This window comes from Corapipo altera, unplaced genomic scaffold, assembly GCF_003945725.1.
Source record: "Corapipo altera isolate COAL_440 unplaced genomic scaffold, ASM394572v1 2b, whole genome shotgun sequence".
NCBI classification, from domain to species: domain Eukaryota; kingdom Metazoa; phylum Chordata; class Aves; order Passeriformes; family Pipridae; genus Corapipo; species Corapipo altera.
The window spans coordinates 13,492,355-13,510,337 of NW_020884874.1; the positions used below are offsets into that span (position 1 = coordinate 13,492,355).

General features: G+C 39.3%; 1 protein-coding gene across 2 annotated transcripts in view; it reads right to left on the bottom strand.

The window, feature by feature from the left end:
- The window catches only part of MAN1A1 (mannosidase alpha class 1A member 1), a 148,380-nt gene that overhangs the window by 115,728 nt on the left and 14,669 nt on the right, over positions 1 to 17,983 (bottom strand). Inside the window, exon 1 of one of the 2 annotated variants that reach the window (XM_027634311.1) lies at positions 2,976 to 2,994. The exons of the other annotated variant lie outside the window; for it this stretch is intronic. The gene's annotated coding sequence lies outside the window, so the exon portion shown is untranslated. Of the gene's footprint in view, positions 1 to 2,975; positions 2,995 to 17,983 lie in introns of those variants that run through there. 2 annotated transcript variants of the gene reach the window in all.

Below are 17,983 nucleotides of genomic sequence, written 5' to 3' on the forward strand. Positions count from 1 at the left end.
GCATGAAATAGTACCACCCTGACCTTCAACAGAGCCATTTAAATGTTGCCAAGACAAAGGAGGAAGGCAGAAGACTAAGGTACTGAAAGTTCAAAAAATAAAGAGTCAAGTCAATAAAAAACAAACACCCCCAAAAACCAAAATAAACCTCTGACTAAAATGTAACAGTTTATCTATTAAACTCTCACTGCTAGATTAAATAATCTTTTCTTTCTCAGCTTAAATGGATCTTTTTACACATTTAACTTATTCTCAACTTTTAAACTCCTTACCAGAACTACATGTTCACTTAGTCTAGTCTCCCTGCTTCTTCTCTCCTTGCTGCTACAACTAAAATGTCATTCTCTCACAGTCAGCAAGGGAAATTAAGGAAGTCCCTAGAATTAGTAAGAAACTTCTATAGATGTTCAACTTAAACTTTCCTCCTGTACAATTCAACTTGCATGGCTGATGACTGTACTTGGTCTGGTTGTGATGGAGTTAGCATCCATCAGAAGAGCCCCTATGGTGTTTTGAATTTGTGCTTTTGAATTTGTGCCTGAAATAACATTAGTAACACAGCAATGTTTTGGCTATTGCTGAACAGTACTTGTACAACAACAAGGCTTTCTCTTTTTCTAACTTCTGCCCCTTTTCTACTCTCTCCAAGAAGTAGGATGGAGGGATAGGCTATGAGCTTGAGAGGGGATACAGATGGGACAGCTGACCCCAGCTGGTCAAAGGGTTATTCCCTACCACATTAATGCCATGTTCACCAAAAAAACTGGGGCAGAGGAAGAAGGAGGGCCTTTCCAAGGTGGCTGTTCTCAGAGACTGGGCATCAGTTTGCTTGTGGGAGGTTGTGAGTCATTGCCTTTGCATCACTTGGCCCTGCCCCTTCCTTCCTTCACCTAATAAATGGGCTTTATCCTGACCTACCAGTTTTCTCACTTTCATTCTTCCTGTTCTCTTCTGCAGCCCTGGGCCAACAGCTGTGTGGTTGCTTAGCTGTTGGTCCAGGTGAATCCAACACAGTGTCTCATAGTATCCTCAGTGCAGGAAGTTTGTGATCACAACAAAACCCCCAGCTGGTTTCTTTGCTCTGATGTCAATATTACATTAACTGTTAGCAAAAACTCAAGCTTTAGAAAGCCTTACATTCTCACATTCTGTTCCCATTACTGTTAACCAACAAGCTATCTGAGACTCAGTGAATCAGAGTCACAGAAGGGTTGAGGCTAGAAGGGACTCGAAGTCATCCTGCCCAAACCCCATCAAAAGTCCTATTCTCAACTGTTTTCAGAGCCCTCAAGTACCAGCCAAATTGCAGTACAGCTAAAAAACCCTCATATTTCAGAAATCTATTATTAGTAAATGTACCTTTGAATGTACTGCCACCAATTAGGATTACTCTGTGAAAAACTGCAGGATCTCCTTCAGCTGATTCACTATCAGTTTTCATAAAGCTATGCTGTATATTCAAGCGCTCTGTTTAATATGCTCTTACTGAATCTACTGATTATAACAGTGAATAATTTTTGGCAATACACAGCCTGTGTTTCTTTAGTTATCAAAAGTATTACATTTGTGTTTCATCATCTTTACAATGGTATTTAATGTAACACTGCACTTTAAAGAAATACAAGTTATTAACTGAGTTTATTGATCTTGTCTTGAATAATATGCATCTTGAGAACATGAAGTAATAGGTTAATTTTTCTCTGTATCTCAATACATGACACTTATTCTAGGATTAGTAAGCACAACTACATTGCAAAATAATTTGACAATTCCCCTTGTTTCCGAGCATGATCTTTGTTACTTTTGTCAATATTCACTATTATTGCTTTGGTAGTATTTTAAACCTTTTATTTCAATCTTTTCTTGTAGTTCTAAATGTAATTTATATCTTTTCCATATCAAAGTGTTTTGATCACTTATAACTGCCTTGATTTATTTTTTAAGGTAATTTTTATCAGTATTCAGAGCTTTTTACTCTGCTCAGACTGGCTCTATATTGGAAATTCTAGGTAAAGATGTAGGGTGTTCTACTGAAGTTACTTCTTCACTAATTAGTTCATAACCTTATCTAAGCAGACACATAGATATGACTAACAGTTATACATGTCTGGTTTTGGCTTTTTCAGTTACACTGTCTACTGTCATACTGGCCCGCTGAGAACATTTGTTTTAAGCATCTTTCCATAAAACAAAAATTCAAACTTCTTGACTGAAGACCAAGATTCACTAGAAAACTAGTTAAAACTGGTTTATATTCAGATCATGTTTTCTGTAGGTAACATTGTGCCTAGACTTTATTTTCAAGCTAAAAATTAGCAATTATAGTTGTATGAATTTTAAACTCTTTATTTTCTGTTACTGTTTCTTATTCCAGAAACAAAGCTGAAAAAACAATCTCAAATGTACAAAGAAGGTTCATCTCAGTAGATACTATTTACTTTTCTCCCTTGAATCTGACAGACGAAGATAAAAATGACAGACTCGCTTTCTCTACTGGCAATAGAAATCTGTTTTTCACCTTAAAGACACATAAAATAAATCCTGTCACTATGAACTTTCATTTATATAACAACTTCCTATCTGTCAGTAGGACACTTATTGCAGATCAGGAGTTTGACAGATTTTTTGTGTTTATAATCTCATTTCCTAACACAGCATCATCCCAAGTTAAAAGCAAGCTACACACTGTCAGTGTTTGTTTAACAGTCACTGCCAAAGTGACACTGTTAATAACTTAGCAGGTGGATGATAACCATGCTCAGAAGCCTGGAGGAGGTCCTGTGAGTGCTTCCTGATGGGACTTCCACTTAGCCAAGAAAAGCTGCAAAGGAGTATTTAGTATTAGTTAATGGGCCAGCAACAAGGATTCCCAGTTGTGTTTTCCACTAAGCAGCAGAGAGCGGTTTTGGGAACATTTAGGCGCTCACTGCTTCACTGTTCATTGTGAAAGGAACGAAGAACTCTTAACAACTCACAAGTTCATCCAACAGTGCTGCCCATAGTGTAGGGAACTGCCACACACTAATTCACTTCTTGCCTGCAAAAACAAATTAAAATAAAAAATCCAATATCTCCATATAAAAAAGGAAGTAAGAGGGAAAATAAAAACATTAAGGCCTATTCTGAGGATTAATTTGTCATTTGTATTGCAAAGCACTTCAAACTCTTCAAATGGAAAGCCTGACAGAAATGCTAAGTATTATTCCCTCATGTGTTAAGTTACAGATAAGCTTCTATTCTTATATTTCTATTCCTCACAGTAGCTTGTAAGCCTCTTTAGTAGTGTATTGAACTATTCAACTAATATTCATCATATGCTGTTCTGGGCATCATTTGTTAACCAGGGACAGACGTTGCACAGTGCTTCATTCTGTTACTTATTTTGAAAGGAATCAATTATCCTATTAATTCTGTAACAAGAATTTAATTAAAAGGTAACTAAGGAGAACAGGAAATTTGCAGGTAAGGTATTTTCTACACTTATTCTATTACTGCATATTTTATTTAATGCATAAGTAAACAAGAAAAAAGTTATTTCATGTAAGAAATAACTATTAAGAACAGCAGCTCTTATGTTTTGATATGCACTGAAAAAAAAAATTAGCTCATTTGAAAATGATTGTATGACACACCAAACCTGATAACAAGCTATGTTTTACTCATTTGTCAGGCATACCTCTCTTTGTTAAAGAGTAACGTACTGCTAAAGCTATGATTTTACTGAAAAACTGGAGATACCAGAATGTTTTACTATTAGTTTCTGAGAGCTGGGCTATAGTGTTTTAATTATTGAATGGTTCATTTTAATAGAAGTCACAGTGCAATAAGGCAGAGGAACTTGAAGGAAGACTAGAGTTCATATGCATACTTCAAGTATTGGTATCATACAGTACAAGCCCATATCTACAGCCTGTTTCTTCCCTGGCCATCTCACCGCTACAGACACAAAAAAAGCAAATTATTTCATGAAGCACAGAAGCATCCTGTCTGAGATCCATTCCTTGACTAATCAAAAACTATGAAGGCAAAACCAGTGTACAACCGTTCCCACAAAGAGCACCGTCCTTGCAATTTCCATAACCAAAGGTCTGGCTAATTTCAGCCAAATGAAATCACCAATTTCAGAGGAAGAGAAAAAAAGGTGGTTCAAAAATCTTGCCCATATAGTTACAAATCTAATAAAACAGCATTAATGCTACCTTGAACCATCCAGAGTAGATCAGTTTTAGCTCAGTTTTAGATTCATTCACTCAACTCCAGTTGTCTTTCACCCAAAGTAAACAAAATAGACATGCAAGCAAACACTATTTCCTTATAAAACTGAGGGGTTTGGATAATTTTTTTTAATTATTATTTTTTATTTCCCCTCCCAGGTGAGCTAGGATTTGAGTATGTTCTGTAGGCATTTAAATATTTTTTCCTGAAAACATCTGCCTTGAAATCATCAATTAAGATATTGTTGAACTGCTTTGTCCTCCAACTCTCAGTTACTAGTGGGCGAACTAACTACACATTCTCAGTAACTACACCGGTAGAAAAAGAAAAAAAAATATAGCACTGAAGTGTAGCATTATGAAATTGAGCATAGATTACATTAATGTTGAAGATGTTCTATTTCAACTTAGTTGCCGTTTATGCCTTTATACATACACACACAAGATGGAAATCTTAAATGAACCGTCCAACTCATCCAGTTACAAACAAACGAGCAGTCTAAAGAACGAGCTATAGAGCCTCTATCTTACAACTTAGCAACTGTTACCAAGATCTGCATTTCAGAAAAAAAATGAAGCATACAGCCTGTCACTCAAAACTACTGCATTTCTCCCTAGTTGTCTTCTTCAAACACTTAACAAAAAAGTCAAATGCACCCTTTTAGTCTCTGTGATGGACAAATCAGTGATGCTCCAATGTTCTGTTTTCTTTTCCTGAGGAGAGTCACTGTTACCTAATTTTTAAAGAACCAAATCACACAGATGTTTTCTGTTACTAAAACATCCATCAAAAGAGAAACATATCACATCATAAGGTAATGTGGAAGAACTGAAGTCATTGTTCATTACTGACAATAATCAGAAAGAAAGCTGAAACATTTTCACTTAAAACAGAAAAGCACTAAAGTGTTGTACAAGAAAATAATGTATTTCTTTGATCTTAAGCAGAATTACTAGCAGTCTCGGAAGATCATGCACAGTTTGACTAACATCATAAAAAGGGAAAGAAAAAAGAAAACAATTCATGGAATTACTACTCTTATGAAGAATAGTGGTATACATAGACTCATCCCACTCAGTGTAATTTTTTTCCCTTGGTTACTTATGACTTGCTACAGTTTCCAAAAACTCCCAAGCTGAACCTTGTGAACAGTTAGGCTCCTGCAACTGCATGATACAATCATGCTTTTGTTCTCTATTTTTTTCCTACTGATCTTTAAAAAGTTATTTGATAAGGTTTGCTTCTAATTAGATTATAAATTATTCATGGCATAGACTGTATCTCCTGCTTGTTTGTTAGGTACCTGGCACTCCATAGTCATGTGGCCAGTGAAGTTCCCAATCTCAGCAGGGTAACGTAAACAGAAAAATAAGCACAGCGTTATGCAGTACGACACAGCCACATGAAGTGATTAACATCAAGGTGATTCAAGCTGCTGTTTCAGAGCACAATTAAAATCCACAAAAATGAAGTAAGATGGATTTAAAGAACCTGTTTACTTTCATACATTTTGAACCTCAGTCTCGCTTACATGTTTCTAAATTTTACTCTATTGTTAAAGTCAGTAAGTAACAGAGTTTTGGCCACCCTGTTAAATGGAAAGTATCAGTATATCCAGGCATATCCAGGATGTCTTTAAGACAAAAACCAAAGAGGAACAACAAATAAAAAAGTAACAACCCTCCAGAAGTTTCTCCCCCTTGCAGAATGAGTCTACATTCCTCCCACAATCTTGTTTCCCTACCAGAGAATTGGGAGTGACAAGACAGTATCCTTGATGGTAAGAAGTTTTAGTTGTGATAGAAATGCCAGACTAGCTCTGAAAGGCAAAATTTCATATGTACTTCCTAAGAGAAATTTTTCTTTAATTGTATTTTCTTTTATTTCATTGCATTTGATTGAAGCAAGTCCTTATCTTCTTTCGCTCTCTCTTTTTTTTTTTTTCTTTTGTAGCTTTTTTTCTTAAGGAAGAAAATTAAACAGTGAGCCATGCATTATTAGTAGATTTGGGACCATTACCAACCTAATTGAATGGCTAACAATAGTAAGTAAAAACACAAACCAGCTATAAAAACTATTAGAGTTTCTCAGTTAATGAGAAACTTACTAGTACTTGATGTGGTCCCTGAATTCACCAAGTGCAGGGCACTTTGAGCTTTCCAAAATGCAAGGTACTGGCAATAAATACTTTACTCATCCTCATGCCATCAGCTTTTGACAAAAGCCCAGACCAGACCAGATCATATCAAATCCTTATCCATGTGTCACTGATTGTCAGCTGTAAGAATTTTTCTCCTCTTCACCTGCCCCAAATGAGTTCTTCCTTTCCATTCCCTTCTCCTCTCTCCAGCATCCAGCTAAAGATGCTGAAGTACTCCACTGCTAAAGCTCATTACTGCAGCCATGGTGAAACTGGACTTTCAGAAGTCAGACAGCCTGTTCATTGAACAGTATCTACATAGATTAATCAGATGCACAGTTGCTGCATGGATCAAGGGCTAAGTCTGCATCATTAACACTATCCTCAGAGAAGTATCTTCAGCCTAATAGCCTGGAATTAGAACAAAAGGATGGCATTGTTTCCCAGCAGCTGAAAACCAGTGGTCAAAAGCAGGCAATACTAATTTGGGACCTTTTCCCTCATGTCCCTCTCTTTTAACATCTTTATTAAAAGATGGTAAAACCTAGAGGATGTGATGTACCATTATCAAATTTGTAAGTGACACCATTTTGGGGTGGGGAAAGGAAATCACATCTGGGAGTCAGGGCTGTCATTTGCAGAGGCCAAAACAGGCTTGAGAACAGGCCAAAAGGAACTTCATGACATTTAGTGGGGAGAAATGCAAAGTCCATAACCCCTGGTGATGGTGCAGATTGGGAAGTAGCTCTGGATTCTGCTGCACTAGGATTCTGCTGCAGGGAGCTGCGCCCATGCCTGCCTGGGCAGAAGGACAGGACACAGCTCATCCATTACAGGATGAGATTACCCTCCTGCTTTCTTTCAGTGCTCATGAAAGCACATCTTGATGCTGCATCCAGTTCTGGGCCTCCCAGTACAGAAAAGGTATCAATAAACTGACATGAGTCCATTGGGAGGTGCAGCCCAAGCTGGACATGGCTGGAGCAGTTGTGCCATGAGGAGAGGTCGAGGTACGGGCTGGCTCAGTCTGAGGGGAGATGGCTCCAGGGGTGCCAACAGCAGTCCCTGGTACCTGTGGGAAGGTGGTCGAGAAGAAAGACAGACAGACACAAGGAGCATCAGCTAGAGCAAACCAGAGAGGTTCAGGTGGTGCACAAGGAAATAGCTTTCCCCTGGGGCCAAGGAGGCAGAAGTGTGCACCCAGGGAAACTGTACCAGCTCCGTCCTGGGGGATTCCAGCACTGAGGGGGCACAGACCTCAGCAGCCCTGTCTGACCTTGGTGCTGAACATGCTGAGGTAGGGCCAGATCAAGGACCTTCTCACACTCACAAACCAAGTTATCCTGCAATCCAGCTGAATTCAGTATGGATTGCACATATTTACCTACATTTTACAGGGCCAGTAAATTGACTTGCTTCTCACGAACAACAAAAAGGACACAACTCAAATTTCAGCCCAAGACAGTGGCCATTTAAAACATTCTGGATGAGAACTGTGAGTTGTTAAAGCCTTTCCCCACCCTTCAGAAATTTCAAGGTATTTTCTGTATTGAATAAAATACATCTACAAATTCATGATTTCTGCCCATTTCACATTTACATCTACTTATCTCGATCACAATTGTTCCAACAGCTTTCCCGGGTCTGTACTTGATTTCAGAAAGAAATACTTTAAGAAATATTTATTCCTGCAGCCCTCAAATTATCTCCAGGAAACATGGGCCACACATTGCAGTAAATTTTCTGAGGTGAAAATTTCTTGTAAATTAGTCATCACATCTCCCTGTGCAAAGAGTGAAATAAGCACCACAACAGAAAATTTGTATCAGTTATTTTCCTTCAGCAATTTTATCACAGCATTTGAAACTGATATTCTAAGTCTAAACATTACCATTCTTTGGGTGGCATTTGTGTTTTTCACTTGAAACATTTATTAGATTACCCAGCCTGTGGATCCCGACACAATCAGTGCTGGTCAAGTTCCCCAACTATAAGACACTTGGACCTTACACCTTTTGCTTAATTCCACTGCCACATGTTACAGAGCAGTGACTGGATTTGTAAATTAGCTTTCCAGTTCACATAAACATATCTGCAAAAAAAGTAGTAACACACTTCCCCTGTGCCCAACAGATACCTACTGGTATCCATAATTTCCTTCAGTCAAGCTGGAGTAAGGATGACAGCTTGGAAATGATGTCTTTGTACTGAAAAGTACACCTATGCCATGAATCCTTTTGTAGAAGGATACAGTTTAATAACAAACTTTAAAAGCTATACAAATCTGCTCTTATTTACAAAAATTAATTTAACCCTGAGGTAGTATCTCTTCCAATGCTATATACAGCATATTAGCTCTTTATATAATATTTTTCTTCTGTATCCAAATGTTCCTCAGCAAGAAGCAATTATAAATGATATAGAAAATTATAATATTGTTAATAGTTCATCAGCTCCATGTGAATTTTAGAACAGCTGTCACAGGTTTACGGAGAATATCTGTGCTCATGTTTTCATGACAGGCAAAAGGAATCAGACGCTCAGTTGTACAGGAAAATGAATGGAAAACTATAAAACCTTTATGAGATAAAAACAGCCATGAGGGATACTAGTGGTCTGTTCCAAACACCTCCTGGTAGTAGAGGATACAGAAGAAAAAGAAAGGATTCAATTAAGAGGCACGAAAATATTTTTGTCAATGGAAAGGCTGAAAAAATAGCTCTGTTTATTTGTAAATGGGTAAAAAGAGAACAAGATAAAAATAAAGCCATACAAAAAGTAAGGGTTGCTCCTGAACATCTTTGTAAAAGACAAAAGGAGAAAATGAAGCATGAAAACATTAGGTTTGTTACTGAAAAGGCAAACACTCAAGAATCCTTGCCAGAAGATACAGTTACAACCTAACAGGATACTGAAGGATGTGAGAGAGCAGATGGTCATAGTGGTCCAAACCTCATACTGCATTTTCTAAGCTGTTAACAGAAAGTACTTCAAATGCCTTACAGTTTTCACATTGTAAAATGGAACAAATGGAACATAATTTCAGTTTGCATTTCTGTAACACAACTAATGGCATGATGACTTTCGAGCACTGTAGTGTTGTCAGGAAACACCTTCCACCCCATGCACCCAGTAAAGACTTATTATAGAATCATAGAATTGTTTAGGTTGGAAAAAACCTCTAAGGTCATTGAGTCCAACCATTAACTCAGCACTGCCAAGGTCACCAATAAAACACGTCCTTAAGCACCACATCTACGTGTCTTTTAAATACCTCCAGGGATAGTGACTCAACCACTTCCCTAGGCAGCCTGTTCCAGTGTTTGACAACCCTTTTTGTGGAGAAATTTTTCCTAATATCCAATCTAAACCTCCCATGGCACAACTCATGCCACTTCCTCTTGTCCTATTGCTTGTTAGCTAGGGAAGAGACCAACTCTCACTTCACTACAACCTCCTTTCAGTCAGTTGCAGAAAGCAACAAGGTCTCCCCCTGAGTCTCCTTTTCTCCAGGCTAAACAACCCCAGCTCCCACAACGGGCAAAAATTTTAGCTTTTCACTGCCATCTAAACTTACAGTTTCTCAGCATGTATGGTGCCACACAAACACATAAGGTACCATAAAAAACATAGAGTGGGATGCTCCTCCATAATACAATGCATTCAAACAACTACCAGAAATTTCTGTCCCTTCCAGCTACTGAGTTAACGGACCTGCAAGCTTGGAGAAAGGAAAGACTGTGGATGGGACCTATTTTCCAGCACACACTACTCCTTTCTTTTAATTCTCCTGCTTTTTCCAGGCAGGTAAGTAAAACCATGCAAGTCTCTCAGATTAGCTCTGTTGATTCTTCACTTGTATTTCAAGTTCCCCTAAGGAAATCAGTCAAAGTATTTAATGTACATAAAACCACAATACAGAAGAGACAAAGTCTTCACACTCCTTCAAACTGTTTTGGACTGTTCAGCCTGAAGCTGAAACTTTAGGGGTCTGGAACTAGACAATCTTTAAGGTTCCTTCCAACCCAAACTGTCCTATGAAAATAGTCTAGCAAGTTTGCTACAGCTGTTTCTAAGAAATACCTCAAAGATAAGCACAATTATGTGGCAAAAGGGAAAACAAAACATCCAAATCATCATAACTTAAAAGAAATAATATCCAGGTCAAATCATCAAGCTACAGAATGTCTGGTGGAATAGAGCTGGTGGTGAAGTTCCCTGTCAAAAATCCACTTGTCCATGTTTAAAAACAGCTCTCCCTCAACTCACCAAAACCAAACAACCACACAAACATACACAAGCATGAAACACATCAAATTCACTTGCTCTGGACAGAAAGTTGTATTTGACAAGTCCCTTCCAGGCAGGCTGATGGCTGAGGAGCAGAGCAGGCAGGGACTGAGCTTCCCCAGCAACTTACTTGACAGATCCTGTCAATTTTCATTTCTGGCTTACCAGCTGCCCATGAGCAAATTTTGTAAATTCTTGTAGTGGTTTGAACCTTGTTTTCCCCCAGAGGCTGAAAAAGTGGTAACCCCCAGGGGTGGAGACCCCTGGAAGTTTTGAAGCTCTGCCCAATTAGCGCTCCTGCAGAAATGTAAACACATCACAAGCACCGGAAGAGAAGGGGTTGTAGTTTGGTTGGTAGAAGAAGTAGCCATGTTGTTGTAGGAGCCACGAGGAAAGGGGCCCAGAGCCCCTCGGGGCCTCTGGGGCCCCCCAGCCCCAGATGGGGGCTACAGGACAGGGACCTAGAACAGCATACAACTGGGCTAGGTACCTGTAGTTGTGAGCTGGGAGATGTTTTCTTCAAGCTGGGCAGTGGCCGGAGAAAGCAGCAGCCAAACTGGCACTGACCTGAGAAGCGGTGGCAGAGAGCCAGAAGAGATAAGACGGAGCAACAGAGACATGCAGCACCGCAGAGAAGACTCCTGGAAGGAGAGTTGAGGAGAAGAGAGCCTGCAGCAGAACTTCGGAGTTCTGGGGGTAGGAACTGTACCAAACCCCCAAACTCCTTGAGACCTCCTGGAAGGAGGAAGATGATGGACTCTTGCTTGAAAGAGCCTTGGAGTGCTACAGCACTTGCAGAGAGGAGCTGATAAGCTCAAAGGCGTCCTGGGAAGCTGGACCGGGACGGAGAAGGAATGCGGGGGGGTTGACCTTGGCCCCCCTCGCTGCTGCTGCTAAGCCAGCAGCCTTGAGACAGAGCACAGAGCTCTGCAAAGGGGAATTTGAATCCCCTGAGGAAAGGGACTGCCACGAAGACCCCTGAGCTTCGTGGTATGACGTGGTGACGTGAGCTTGTCCCTGCTACGCAGTCCACGGAAGAGAAAGACCCTCGTTTTGGAGACGACGGGCCGAGGGGCCTGGAGACCGCCTTGTGTGTTTTGAACAGAGATCCAGCTACAACAATCCAGTTACTGCTGCATGCATGAGATGAGGAGAACCTGCTGCCTTAGAAGAGGCTGCTGCCCTGAGAGACTGGAAGGGATCTGTCCTTCTTTCCCTCCTGGACTTTTATTTGGAGGGGAGAAGAGATCTGATCCATTGTAAATACTATATGTCATGGTAGAGATAGTTGTGATCGTGTGTATGTATAATGTGTTATAGTATAAGTATTTATTTGTACAGTCATTGTAATATATATTCCCTTTCCCCCATTCTGAGTCTGGTTGTGTTTTGTCTGGAAAAAAACCCATCTCACATTAGGTTGAGATGTGGGAGGGGGGATGGAGCTAGGGAATTAGATTTTGGGGCTATCTCAAACCATGACAATTCTGAAGACTCTATTTTTTGAAATAAATTAATTGTTCTTTTGTCTCACATTTCTTCCCTAAATCTCAAATTTTTCCACAAGAAATGTTCTTTGTGTAGCTGTGGGCTTGATCCCATTTCCAAGTCTACCCTTTTTCAGCTAGCAAGTCCCCTAATCTCCAGTGCAAACAGCTGCAGTTATGCCAATAGAAAGACTTTAGGAAACCCACGGCTATGTCTATAGTTATGTAAACACTGAGGTATGTGTAAACTATATTATTCTGCAACCTTTTCTGGGGCACAGACACAAAGAATTACAGATTGCAAGACTTTCTGTATGTCAGGGAAGAACACAAATGGCACGACCAGGCTTGTGGTGCCTCTGCCAAGATAACACCACCACCAAGTGTGAGATGCTGTAGATAACAGAGAGGAGCAGCCTACATGCAGGTGGCTCACTGTTCTGTGGCACCACAACAAGAAAGCAACAGGAGAAAGGCAGGCACAAGAGATAACAGAAGAGTGTTAGCTTTTAACAGAATTGAGGAAAGGAAAACTGGGCTGAGATGTTTAATTGGGAAGTGATGAGAATGATAAGTTGAAAGAACTTAGAAAGGGAAAAATGGGAGAAAGGAATGCAAGGGGAGACAAACTAGGCGTTTGAGGGCACATTAACAATGCAGTGCAGGGGAACCTGGGTGCTCTCTTCCTGTGTGTGAGGAAACAGCTGGAGGGGACGTCCTGACATCTTAACAACTTACAGGATGGAGTAGACCTTTACTCATGTTTATAGCTCCTTAACAGAGCATTTGGGTAATATTAATGTAATTCTATTTATGACAGTTAGGAATTCTGTTTGTGCCATTCTAAAACAATGCCAACATCTTTCTTCAGGATTTTTTTTCATGGTTGTTCCTGTCTGAAAAACAGATTTCTCTCAGTACTAGCCAGGCAACAACCACTCCAGCTCTCAGAAGATGTTCAGCACAAAAAATAGCTGCTAGATGAGAGTCTAAAAGGCTTAACTACTGCAGTTTCCCATTCCTAACAAAATCTTACGAACAGTACAAGCAAACATTTCCTGTGAGTAATAGGAGTGTTCAGAGCTTGAGTCAGAGACTTTCAGAGCCAGATGTGATGCTTGTATGATTAAAAATGCCCAGTAGAGTTTTCTTTCATGAAATTACTCAACTGTTTTCTGAACTTGTCTGAATTTTTTATATTCACATCCTGCAGAACGAGCTCTATAGCTCTGCAACATAACGTGCAAAGAAGAGGTTTGTTCTGATTTTATCACCTAGTAGTTTCATTTGATGTGCCTTATATTCAACAAACAAGAATATTTCTGAGAATAGGTGTAAACAACACCACTAAATACACTGTAAAAATTGATGTCTTACTATTACCTCTTTCTCCCAATTACAGTACTTTCCAGGAAAACACTGACTCTATTTAATCTTAAAATTTTGAAACAAAGTATGCTTTTATTATATATTTTGATAAAGATCGTTGTAGGGGAGAATAGACTTGACAGGCAGAAATGTGTAATTTACTTTCCTTCTAATTATCTACTATTTTTGTATCAAAAGGCGCTAACATGTTTTAAATCTGCCTTAGTTCCTGCATTCTAAAATGGGGAAGCAATTCTGATCTTCTCTGAAATGCTTCACTAGACCCACCTATAAAAACCTTATATAAAATAGCCATGTGTTATCATAGCAACCAGTTTCTACACCATGTTCATTAGCAGGAATTTTTGACTCATACTAATGTGCAGGTTATCTGCCTATGATCTCAATCTCCATACACTTACTGATTTCGGAATCCAATTACAGAAATTCAGAGCTTTTTTCAGCATTCAAATATAATATTTAGCATGTTAAACTAACATGCCTTAGAGATGACAGTGTAAGACAACAGAAGTTTCAGTCCTTCTAAGGATACTACGTTTCTGTAGAACTACACATTGTTGCCTTTTGAGCACAGAGTTGAGCACATAAGCTATATATACAGCTTCTTACAGTCTTCTCTAAACTGCAATATGTTTCATTCATAGAACTTATTCTTTCACAACATCTTTGGTCAAAAATGAAAGGGGAAGACACAGTTGTTAGTCTAATACTATATTTTCACAAAAATGTGAAATGATTTCTCTGACATCAAAGAATTTGAGAAAGACTTTTCATTTATTCCAAATGTTCTTGTGCTGCTGTGCTTGACATTATCACAGTAAAACTACATTTGTTTCCATTCTGTAATGACCACTTGAGAAGAAAACTTACAAAAAACCCTTTCTGACACATCCCTAAGTCTGTCTTGTCTGCTCAATTTCACAAAATTCTGAATCATATTTTCCACATGCACAGGAGGTGATTGACCACACAGATCTGTAATAGAAATCTTCTTAGTTTGTTTAAGTTTGTTTTAAAACCAGGACACATTAGAAGGTTCTGCCATCGCTTGTTTACAGTAGAACACAATGTATGCTAGTTGTTTCATGTTAATCATAACAAGCAAGCTCCATCATCCCTGTGATTTAGGTCTGCCAAACACACGGAATAGAAAGCCTGTATTGGTGTCCCCATTTTGGCTGGGATGGAGTTAATTTTCTTCCCAGTAGCTGGTACAGTGCTGAATGCCAAGTCTGGGATTCAGTATGAGAATAATGTTGATAACATACTGATGTTTTAGTCGTTGCTAAGTGGTGCTTATCCAAGTCAAGGACTTTTCAAGTATTCCAGGCTCTGACAGCAGGCACACAAGAAGCCATGAGGGAGCATGGCCAGGGCAGCTGACTGAACTGGACAAAGGAATATTCCATATCATAGAATGTCATTGTCTGTATATAAACTGGAGCAGTCTGTTCCTGAAGGACTGCACCCTGTGGAAGAGACCCATGCTGAAGCAGTTTGTGAAGAACTGCAATCCATGGGAAGAACTCATATTGGAGAAGTTTGGGAAGGACTGTCTCTTGTTGGAGGGACCCCAAGCTGGAGCAGGGAAAGAGTCTGAGTAGCCCTCCCTCTGACGAGGAAGCAGCAGCAGTGACGACATGTGATGAACCAACCACAGCCCCCACTCACTGTCCCCCCGCATGGCTGTGGGAGTAGGAGGTAAAGAAAATTAGAAGGGAAGTCAATCTCAGGAAGAAAGGAACGGTGGGGGAAAGGTGTTCCATGATTTAGTTTTATTTCTCATTATCCTATTCAGATTTGATTTCCCCATGTTGAGTCTGTTTTGCCCATGATGGTAACTGGCAAGTGGTCTCTCCCTGTTCTTATATCCACCCATAAGCCTTTCATTATATTCTCTCACCTGTTCAGCTGAGGAGGGGAAGGATTGAGCAGCTTTAGTAGGTATTTGACTTCCAGCCAGGTCAACCCAACACACTGAGTTTACCATAATTGCAAACTTCTAGCTGACATGGTCAGCTGAGAGTTAAAAATTTACCTGCACTAGCAAAGGAAGGCAATGAAATGTTGATGTGTATATTGAAGTGGAAATCTTATTGTCTCATCTGTCAATTGTAAAAACAAACAAGCCAACTCTATCACTGCCTTACCCTGCTGAACAGAAGAGACTCATTTCCTTCTATTCTACTTTTACCCATTAATAGACTATATTCTTTTAAGGCTGTCATTTCTTAAGGAAAAAAAAAACCAGTTTTGAGTTTAGTCCTTTTACCCTAGCATAGCAGCTTCGACAAAAGCTACTAGGCAGTGTGTTCATCAGCTACTGACTCTGAAATAGGGCACTGATCATTGCTCCAGCTATATCAAAGCGGACCCCTCCAGAAGTGTCACACCAGTCAGGGCCCACAGCTGCAGTGCAGAAGCCTAGAGCTTTTCACATCCCATTCAAGAGCAGTGATATGTGGCAGGAAAGCCTTTGGGCTGTACAATACAGGAGAGAAGGCTTTGCTCTGGTGCATGGTGCTACTGGAACTGATCTCATATCAGGACCTCTGGCCAAAGACTAAAAGCCAGAGAGTTGGTCGCACAAATGCATCACTGGAATTAAAATATGCAGCAGCTCAGACTTTCAGTTTCTCTAGCTGTCTTCATGCCTGCCTTACATATGATGCTACTGCTACTTGCTAATAATAGGTAAAAACCAGATACCAGAGCAAGAAACTATCAAGTTTAAATAGTGAGCAAGTATTTTACATTTTTTGAGGAAGTTTTAAAGTCAGCATAAAAAGTCAACAATGCCTGCTGGTGCGAGCTAGTGTTGTAATTAAACTACAGACTAAACCCAAGGCAGTGTCAAGCAGAATGCAAAAAGAAGGGTCTACAAGAGAGGCAACACATCAGAAATATATCTGCATTTGAAGTCTCCTGATGGTATTAAGTAAACTCAAATTCAAAAATTACAGTCTTCCAAAACACGTGCCCTGAAAAACTTGTTTAATATTTGCAGTCTGGTGCTTTTTTCATTGATTTTAGGAGAAATTGCTTCCTGCTGTCTTTCTGAAGAACCACAGTCCATGTGCAGCAGCATTTGCTGTGTTTGAAACTGACAGATACGGCCACAGAGAGAGGAAACCCACTTTCACTGCAGTGCCCTGATTTTTCCTCTGTTTCCATTCTCAATACTAATGAAAGAATACTAGAACGCTTTAAAAAAGCATTGGGAAATGCCAGTTCCATGCCATCATGTCAGAGTTACCTTAAAAGCTAAATAGTGGGACAGTTTAATCCCCCACCCCAGCTGGAAGGATCTTTCGGTGATCCCATCTTTGTACACTAATATTCTTCTACTGTAATTATTTGTTTATGCAAGGTATGTTTTTTACAGATCAAAGTGAACTATAGTTTTAGTTAGTTTGGCTTTCATCCACATTTCAAAGTAAATAAAGGAATATATGTTCAACATATGACCAAAGCTTCAAAGAAAAGTACAAATACTCCACAATCCTCATTCACTTGCAGAAACATTTGCCTCCCAAGTCTAAAAGCCTTCGCACTAAGTACACATACATCTCTTCTATGAACAACATAAGCACACACACACTCTGCCTTCAGGGAAAAAGATTTTTCAGTGGCAAGGTGTGTGCCAAAAAAGCAGTGGTTTTTTGGTAAATTTGCTTCCAGCTTGGATCTGGCAGAGCCATGGCTTGTTAGAATATCAAGTACACTGCCAAAGTCCAAGGGAGAATGAAAGGAACATGAGTTTGTGCTGATTCACGGGAAGTAGTTGACTGTACAGATCTTAAAATGTTATGAAGATGAAAAATAATTTTTTTCCTCACAATATATATTTTCAATATTTTTTCTGTAGAAACAGAATCAAGTACGTTTAGAGACAAATGCTAAAAAAATTAAATTCTGTTAGAAAAAGAACCCAAATTATTTCTAAATTTGCCTGGAGCTATTACTGAGGTCATAACTACTTCAGCATCACCAACCACATCACAAAAGCTGGAGAGCATGAATGAAACTGAGTGTGTCCCAAAGTGAGAGAGTTTAACTATGTGGATTAACTGTACAAAGTAATTATTATCAAATTCCTTGTATAAAAAGTTGATTGAGAACTGCTGATAAGAATTTTCAGTAAAACAACGAATAAAATTTATTTTTAAGTACATTGTGACTTGCAAGCAAATACTGTTCTCAACCAAAGAGGTCTATAGTTAGTAAGCAATAGCACTTCCAAAGATCAAAAATGTTCTTTATGCCCAGCAGTCCAAAGGGCAAAAGGCAAAATATATGAATAACATTTAATCAGAGTTCATACAGTAATCAATAGTACACCTTTATATACAGCTAGAAGAACTACCTTTCATCATCTGAGCTGCCAAACACTTTGTTCCTACTCACCAGCCAAAAAAGGGTCTTTCACAGGTTTCAGTCTCATATACAAGCAGGAAAGGCT